Raw genomic sequence first — 10,129 nt, 5'->3', positions numbered from 1 at the left:
CACTTAGTTTCGACATAATGTACCAAAACTATACACACACTGTTCTGACCACGACTGATACTTTGAACGAGATGAGGACATTGCACGTGTGCTGTTCGTGTTCAGATACAACTGGGCAAGATGCAGGCTCGGTTAGCATCTGCATTTACGTCCAAGAACGCACTTCTCGCTATGTTTCTATGTTTTTGTCCAAATTCTGCATATTACCCGTCGTTCCCCATAGCTTACATCTATTTTCCTGAGATTTTCAAATATTTTGCACCGTTATAGTTGTCGATTGTTTCTTCTAGGTCCACAGATCCTATGAATGTCTCTTCGTTTTTTCTTGTCTTGCACCCATTAGCAAATGCAACATCAGAACTGCCTCTCTGGTGCTTTTGTCTTCCTTAAAGCGAATCTGATCGTCATCTAACAGATACTCTATTTTCTTTCCCACTCCTCATGAATCGAGTACTAAATAATACTGGGAAATCGGCAGTTCTGGGCGACTGTGACTGTGAGAGTGAATACGGGAAATCTAAAGAGAAAAACTTCTCTGTTCACCTTCTTACCTTATCTGCATCGACTTCTGTACTCAATGGATCACTGTTAAGTGATGGTAGAGCATACATTTTTGTACACTATGTGATCAAAAGTATCCGGACACACCCAGAAACATACGTTTTTCTTATTAGGTGCATTGTGCTGCCACCTACTGCCAGGTACTGCATATCAGCAACATCAGTAGTCATCACACATCGTGAGATAGTAGAATGCGGCGCTCCGCGGAACTCATGGACTTTTCGAACTTGATCAGGTGATTGGGTGTCACTTGTGTGATAAGTCTGTACGCGAGATTTCCACATTCCTAAGCATTCCTAGGTCCACTGTTTCCGATGTGATAGTGAAGTGGAAACGTGATGGGGACACGTACAGCACAATAGCGTAAAGGTCGACCTCGTCTGCTGACTGACAGAGACCGCCGACAGTTGAAGAGAGTCGTAACGTGTAATAGGCAGCCATCTATCCATACCATCACACAGGAATTTAAAACTGCATCAGGATCTACTGCAAGTATTCTAACAGTTAGGCAGGAGGTGAGAAAACTTGTATTTCCTGGTCGAGCGGCTGCTCATAAGCCACACATCACGCCGCAAATGTCAAACGACGTCTCTCTTGGTGTAAGCAGCGTAAACACTGTACGATTGAACAGTGGAAAAACGTTGTGTGGAGTGAAGAATCACGGTACAGAATGTGGCGATCCGATGGCAGGGTGTGCTTATGGCGGATGCCCGGTGAACGTCATCTGCCAGCATGTGTAGTGCCAACAGCAAAATTCGGAGCCAGTGGTGTTATGGTGTGATCGTGTTTTTCATGGAGGGGCTTGCACCCCTTATTGTTTTGCGTCGCACTACCACAGCACAAGCCTACATTGATGTTTTAAGCACCTTCTTGCTTCCCCGTATTGAAGAGGAATTCGGGAATGGCAGTTGCATCTTTCAACACGATCGAGCACCTGTTCATAATGCACGGCATGTGGCGGAATGGTTAGATGACAATAACAACCCTGTAATGGACTGGCCTGCACAGAATCCTGACTTGAATCCTATAAAACACCTTTGGGGTGTTTTGGAACGCCGACTTCGTGCCAGGCTTCACCGATCGACATCGATAACTCTCCTCAGTGCAGCACTCCGTGAAGATTGGGCTACCATTCCCCAAGAAACCTTCCAGCACCTGACTGAACGTATGCCTGCGAGAGTGGAACCTGTCATCAAGGCTAAGGGTGGGCCAACACCATACTCAATTCCAGCATTATCAATGGAGGGCGCCACGAACTTTTAAGTCATTTTCAGCTAGGTGTCCGGATACTTTTGATCACATAGCGTATCACAGCCAGCGAAAAATTTTATCACAAAACTTAGTGGTTCGAATTATTTTTCATGATTATCGATTCATGCGAGAAAAACACGAAATAAGAACTATTTTTAATTTTTTGTCATTTCATTATAGTAAAATACACTCTTAAGACATAAAAATCCGGCGCACCATGAAGGAATTATCGGAATGGGACATAAATCGGTAGATACGAATCAATTGTATGGACAAACAAATGATTACAATTTCCAAAAATTGGATCGTTTATTCAAGAGAAAGGGCTTCACAAATTGAGCAAGTCAATAACGCGGTGGTCAGGTCTGGCCCTTGTGTAAGCAGTTATGCGACTTGTCACTGAGTGACAGAGTTATTGAGTGTCCTCCTGAGGGATATCATACCATTGGCGTGTTAGATCGTCAAAACCCAGAGCTGGTTGGAGGGTCCTGTCCATGAAGCTCCAAACGTTCTCTATTGGGGAGAAACCCGGTTACTTAGCAGGAAAACGTAGGGTTTGGCAAGCACAAACATCAGCAGTGGAAAGACTCGCTGTGTGCTAGCGGGCGTTATTTTGCCGAAATGTATGTGCAGCACGGGTTGTCGTGAAAGACAACAAAACGGGGCGCAGAATATCATCGATGTTGTGCTGTAAGGGTGCCGCGGAAGACAACCAAAGGGATCTTGCTATGAAAAAAATGGCGCCCCAGGCCAGTTCAAATGGCTCGAAGCACTATGGGACGTAACATCTGAGGTCATGAGTCCCCTAGACTTAGAACTACTTAAACCTAACTAACCTATGGACAACACACACATCCATGCCCGAGGCAGGATTCGAACCTGCAACCGCAGCAGCAGCGCGGTTCCGAACTGAAGAGCCTAGAACCTCTCGGTCACAGCGGCCGTCTGCACCTCAGACCAGTATTCCTGGTTGTCGGGCTGAATCGTGGGCGGCTTTTCGCGGATGATGCTGTAGTATACAGAGAAGTTGCAGCATTAGAAAATTGTAGCGAAATGCAGGAAGATCTGCAGCGGATAGGCACTTGGTGCAGGGAGTGGCAACTGACCCTTAACATAGACAAATGTAATGTATTGCGAATACACAGAAAGAAGGATCCTTTATTGTAAGATTATATGATAGCGGAACAAACACTGGTAGCAGTTACTTCTGTAAAATATCTGGGAGTATGCGTGCGGAACGATTTGAAGTGGAATGATCATATAAAATTAATTGTTGGTAAGGCGGGTACCAGGTTGAGATTCATTGGGAGAGTGCTTAGAAAATGTAGTCCATCAACAAAGGAGGTGGCTTACAAAACACTCGTTCGACCTATACTTGAGTATTGCTCATCAATGTGGTATCCGTACCAGATCGGTCTGACGGAGGAGATAGAGAAGATCCAAAGAAGAGCGGCGCGTTTCGTCACAGGGTTATATGGTAACCGTGATAGCGTTACGGAGATGTTTAATAAACTCAAGTGGCAGACTCTGCAAGAGAGGCGCTCTGCATCGCGGTGTAGCTTGCTCGCCAGGTTTCGAGATGGTGCTTTTCTGGATGAGGTATCGAATATATTGCTTCCCCCTACTTATACCTCCCGAGGAGATCACGAATGTAAAATTAGAGAGATTAGAGCGCGCACGGAGGCTTTCAGACAGTCGTTCTTCCCGCGAACCATACGCGACTGGAACAGGAAAGGGAGGTAATGACAGTGGCACGTAAAGTGCCCTCCGCCACACACCGTTGGGTGGCTTGCGGAGTATAAATGTAGATGTAGATGTAGATGTAGACAGTCAGGCTGGTATCCGACCACTGTCCAGGGAGTTTACAGACACGTTTTCGGCCTGGAATCCCATTGACTGGAGTACAAATGTCTTCAGTGATGAGGCCCGCTTCGAAATGAGCACCTGCAGTCATGGACTGTGCTGCTGCTCCCGGCGGACGTTCGAGTCCTCCCTCGGGCATGGGTGTGTGTGTTTGTCCTTAGGATAATGTAGGTTAAGTAGTGTGCAAGGTTAGGGACTGATGATCTTAGCAGTTAAGTCCCATAAGATTTCACACACATTTGAACATTTTTTTTGAAATGCGCACCGATGACTAGTGAAGACGTGCGCGAAGACGGCCCGGACAGCGGTGATGTACTAACCTAACTGTCGGCCGCCGTAGGTCCGACAACCAGGAGTAATGGTCTGGTGTGTCATTCCTTATCACAGTAGGACCCCTTTGGTTGTCATGCGCGATACGCTTACAGCACAGAGGTATGTCGATGATATTCTGCGTCCCGTTTAGTTGCCTTTCACGTCTATCCACCCTGGGCTTACATTTCAGCAAGATAACGTCCACTAACACACGGCGTGAGTTTCTGCTGCTGATCCTCGTGCTTGCTAAACCCTACCTTGGTCAACAAGGTCACCGAATCTCTCTCCGATCGGGAACGTTTCGAGTATTATGGGCACGACACTCCAACCAGCTGCCGATTTTGACGATCTAACGAGCCAGTTAAACTCAATTTGGCACTATTTCCCTCAGAAGGACAACCAACAACTCTATTAAGCAATGCTAAGCCAAGTAACTACTTGCATAAAGGCCAGAGGTGGAGCAACGCGTTATTGTCTTGCTGAATTTGTGAAGATCTTTCTGTTGAATATTTCATCCATTTTTTTTAACTGTAATTGTTTGCTGGTACACGTACATCGGATCTATCGATTTCCGTCCCATTCGGATAATTCCTTCATGGTGTGTCGTTTTCTTTTCTTAGAGTGTATTTCGATTTCCTGTTAAAATTTCTTCTTGTAGGTACATACTGAAGACTGAAAGTCTACACACCGTATGTTATAGTTTTTAGGAAAAAACTGTTATTGTTTTCTGCAGTACCGTTTACAGCATCAAATTTTCGAAAGATTTGTTGATATCGTCCGTAGTTATATTAATTTCGCCATTCGAATGATTGGTCAATAAGCAATAAAGTGACATTGAACATAAAGAAAACCAATGCCATGAATTTCAGTTTGAAGAGGAAAAATTACAATGTTAAAGTGAATGTAGATGGAACCTCTATAGACTGTGTAACAAATGCAAAATTTCTAGGAATGAATATTGATTCTCAGTTGAAGTGATGTGAACACACAAAGGTACTTGCTAACAGAATGTCATCGGCATGTTATGTCCTTAGAATCCTATCATCAGTGTGTAACATGCAGTGTCTTTTAGTTACATATTATTCATATGTACACTCAGTTCTTAGCTATGGCATTCTTTGTTGGGGAACAAACGCAGACAATATGAACACAATTTTCAAACTCCAGAAAAGAGCCATAATAATAATAACCAAAAATGCTAGTCGAGCTCATTGTAAGGATCTGTTCAAAACACTGGGGATTTGAACTGCTCAATGTGAATATACTTACCAGTCAGTTATACACATCAAAAACAACATTGATATTACTGCACAAAGAGCTCTGTCCTTGACCATACAACAAGGGATAGACTCAACTTACATTTACCAAGAAAAAAATAAACATATAACTCATAACAGCATTTTCTACCAAGGAATAAAACTGTTCAATAAATTACCAAGAGATTAGAGAAATGGCAAAAATACACTTATTTAAAAAGGCAGCTAAAAAGTACCTGAAATGCAATACATTTTATACATTGAAGGATTACTTACCCCCAAGCTATGCATAGCACAATACTAACACCTCTTCCTCTTTTGAGCTCAACATCTCACTCATTATGGAGGGATGCTGACTCAGTTTTTCGGGATAGCAAATAGGAAGTTGCGGTACAGAAAATGGCCCAGAGATCACCAGTGTGTGTGTGTTTGTGTGTGTGTGAGTGTGTGTGTGTGTGTGTGTGTGTGTGTGTGTGTGTGTGTGTGTGTATGTAGTGAGTGAAGTGTTATGAAACAATGTGTGTATAGTGTGTGCAGTGACTGATAGTGAGATATGTGTGAACGGTGTGGCATTACATTATTTAATAGGTTATTTGTAAAAAAAAGTATTGTATACCACGACTAAATCTAATGATTATGTCTAACTAGTCTGTAAATATATCTGTATACGAATTAGCTTATTTTAAATTGGTCTAAACTTGTAAATACTTTGACAGTGTAATAAGAGATCTACGGATGAATAAAGCTACTACTATTACTGTTTCTACTACTACATATAAATAGCTGCGCGCACGTTACATTACATTCTGTGTTTTTGATATCTTGCGAATAGGAACTGCTACGTCGATTTCGTTTTCAAAGTCGTCGTCATTGTCTACGCTGATGCCACCTTTTGAAAACTGAACGACATACAAAAGATCTTCATCTGTCATAATTGGTGCAGCAACACGCTCGTACAGTGATGCTACACAGCTATCTAATAGTGTAGAAATGTTTCCAGTTCTCTGTCATTGTGTATAAAAATTAAATTTACCGCTCCTATATAAAAACAGATGATTTTAACACAAAATTACTAATTTGACACACAAATGATAGGCTTTTGCACAACCATCGCCAAAATTAAAAGCGGCAAAAGTACTTTGACAATGGCAGTACGCAAAAAATAAATAAGTAAACGATAAAAAATAGGAATAAAATTCCTCTGAGTGATGTAACAACAAGAGAATGCTCGTATATCTGTTCATCCTATAGAGAAAATCACTTTATGTTAAACTATTTTTATTTTGTTTTATAAGAAAGAGTGTTTGAAAGTTTATAAAATTTGTCAGGACCATAGTATTTTTTCTACCTAGCTGATTTTTCAAATTAAGCATTTCCGTGTTAAATGTATTTCTCTGTATTACGGAGTATCTCCTTTCATTCACAGATATAATGTGGCAATAAAACAAGATTTTACCCTTCTTTTCGAGCTGTTATTGAACTAATTTGATCTGCATTATCTCTTAAGGACTGATCATACGGGTAGAAGAATATTACTTTAGTGTATGTAGATGCTAATTTCTGTATGGAATGTTATTTTGTTCCACTGTGTACCTACACATCGTCTTTCATTTTTTCAGCTATCCTGTATGTGGCGCTGTTGGACTGCGACCAACCTTAGTGCGTGGAAGTTGATGGTTAGGAGTAGATCGAGAAGGAAGATGAAGATCGCGTATGTGCCAGTGATACGCCTCTTCACGTGCTAGATATGACTTGTCGACGCCACCAGCTAGCTACGTTTCCTCCATCCATCCTGCTCTAGAGAATAACCACAGATAGTTATGTAACCTAAGGTGTTGGTGCCAAGTGGATCTTCGACACTCAGATGAGAAGTTGGCTGGACAATAGCGATCCTGTCATGTTCCTCAGTGAGTGAAAACATGTTTGAAACGGTGAGATTTCGTAACTCCTTGTAGTTGAACACAACATTGGCATGAAATGCAACATGAGTATTACAACTTTAAAAAAAGCTGTATTTCTTGCCAAACGATTATATTTGAGGGGCAGCTTGATGTAATTACGCAGAGCGCTACCCCAGTGGAGTGATACAAATTGTCTGTGGTTGTTGAAAGTTCTGTAGTCCTTCTGGCAGTCCTCAGGGAGGGATTTATAGAAAGTCTTGTGGGTAGTTGTTCACACGCGTTTCTGAACTATTGAATGAAAGTTAATAGTACAAAGATCATCCAGCTGATAAAGGATCGAGAAATTTCGTTACTGTCATACAAATTAACACTGGGAAGACTGTTCCTGGTCCCTTCCAGCGTGTGAAAAGGTTGCAACATCATTGTTGTGCGAGTAATTGTCATGCGAATAATTCAAAGATTACTATAAACGTAATGACATTGATTTCTCCATCTACAGCTATGTCCCCATAGTTGCACTTTAAGAATTCGGTTAACAATTAAATTTCTGCGTCCCCCCCCCCCCCCCCCGCCCATCAATCCAACTCCCTTCCACTAATTAAGTAAGGTAGAATTGCGAGGTTTCTTAAACTTCTCCATTGTCTTCACAAGACATGGTATTGTTCAAAATAAATCCTTCTGCAAATTACAGTGCCAGACGACCTTTCTGTGGTGTTTAAAAAAATATAACGTGCAGTGGCACTGGTTGAATTTCACAATGCGGTATGCTATGATAGGTGCTATTTGTAGCTTCTGCATCTACTCACATGCTCCGGAAGCCACTGTACAGTTTCTGGCGGAGGGTAGCTTGTAGCAGTGATAGGCATTCCTTTTTCTGTGGCACTCGCAAATGGGGCGAGGGAAAAATGATTGCACATGAGTCTCCATGCGAGCCTTAATCTCTTTTATTCTAACCTTACGATCCAATGAAAGATGAACGTTATAGACAGTGGAATCGTTCTGCAGTTCTCCTGCAAATGCCTTGCCACAGTTCGCGCGGCTCGCCGCCCCCCCCCCCCCCCCCCATCGGAAGTTCGAGTCCAACCTCGGGCATGAGTGTGCGTGTTGCCTTAGCGTAAGTTAGTTTAAGTAGTGCGGAAGAAGGGGTCCTATAGGATGTAAGATGGCTACAATTTCTCACCTTACAAGTACTCATCTACATACTTTGCCGTGATTTACAACCGAAATTAGATATCATTTGATAGGTTGTACATCGTATATACAAATATTTAAAGAAGACTGAAATTGTCACTTACACCTTGTAAATAGCTGTTAACGCTGTGATTGCCTGTACTAGCAGAAGTTGGAACGCCAGTGGAAATGAAACTGGAGGCGTAACTCAGGCTCTGGGTGGAAAAGCCCGCACAGGTGTGTTGGTCCTGATTCACACAGGAAGTGCCAAGATGGACGGTCTGGGCACCTGAGCGCGGAAGCACAATACGGCGGCGGCCGGCCGATGTTGTAGTGGGACCGGAAGGATAACCGGGCAATACTTCGGAAACTCTGAAAATCTTGGGCGCAGCAGAGATGAACGAGGAACTGTTACCTCGGAAATCGCTGGCTGGGTTATTTCCGAGGATTTTTACTCTGAGAAGCGTACCATTGTATGAGTATAGGTTTTTACTCTGAGAAGCGTACCATTGTATGAGTATAGGTAGCTCCTCGCAAACTTTCCGCGCTGGGCGACAAAAGACTAAAATATGGTTGGTCGGTGTTCGGAAGAATCTGTAGAGACGGAGAATATTCCGTGGTTTCGAGCATATAATTCGCCTTCTGCAGTTACGAGGGAGGGAGCTGAGCTTTGCTGGGAAGCCAGTGGTGCAGAGAAAGGAGTCTTCTGTTTTGAACGCTCATGTTTGACTGTCGCTCAGTATCAGCTTTGTTGCTACAGACGAACTTGCTGTCTTTGCTTTTGGAGACCGGTTAGGCACTGTACTGTTGCGAACTTATGGGATTCTGGACTTCGCCTCCCTGTAGGGAGTCGTCGTTGAGTACGCAGTGTTCAGTGATTGAGAGCACTTCTCCTGCCTATACTCACGTCGAGGCGTTATCTGAACTCTGTACTTGTGGCTGGGAGTTCGCATTTCTCGTCTGTAGAACACAGAGAGGAGAATACAGTATTAGATTGTGCCATCCTAGTGCTTGAAAGAGTTTTCTTATATATTTTTTGGCTAAAGTTCTTCCGTCGTCACAGACGTGTACGAGAACCATCACACCGATGCACTGGACGCAGTACATACGGCGATGTTGCTAATTGCTTCGGCTTATTAGAGCTATAAAGGTAAACAGGTGTGATCACCTAAATTTTATTTCCACTGAGGTTGCACACCACTGTAGATCATCTTTGAAAGTAGTGTCTTCTAATGTTTGGTATGTAGATGATGTCAGTCATCTCGCGTTATTTATATTAGATCGCGTAGCCATATAAAGGAGCAGATTTGGGAAATTGATCAATCATATTAGTTAGGAAATTTATTTGTATCTCTTCATGTCCATTGGAGATTGATATACAGGGTGAGTCACCTAACGTTACCGCTGGATATATTTCGTAAACCACATCAAATACTGCGAACCGATTCCACAGACCGAACGTGAGGAGAGGGGCTAGTGTAATTGTTTAATACAAACCATACAAAAATGCACGGAAGTATGCTTCTTAACACAAACCTACGTTTTTTAAATGGAACCACGTTAGTTTTGTTAGCACATCTGAACATATAAACAAATACGTAATCAGTGCCGTTTGTTGCATTGTAAAATGTTAATTACATCCGGAGATATTGTAATCTAAAGTTGACGCTAGAAACCGCCGACGTTCAGTCGCGTGTTGTAACGAACACGGGCCACGGTCGGCGAGCAGCATCTGCAGGGACATGTTTACGATGACGACCGTGTTTACGAGTGTGGCTGTAGTGCACTGTTGTGGTTTGGTCCAGCTGTCGCAGT

The sequence above is a fragment of the Schistocerca serialis genome, chromosome 3 (genome assembly GCF_023864345.2).
Source record: "Schistocerca serialis cubense isolate TAMUIC-IGC-003099 chromosome 3, iqSchSeri2.2, whole genome shotgun sequence".
NCBI classification, from domain to species: Eukaryota; Metazoa; Arthropoda; class Insecta; order Orthoptera; family Acrididae; genus Schistocerca; species Schistocerca serialis.
This window is presented reverse-complemented; position numbering follows the sequence as displayed.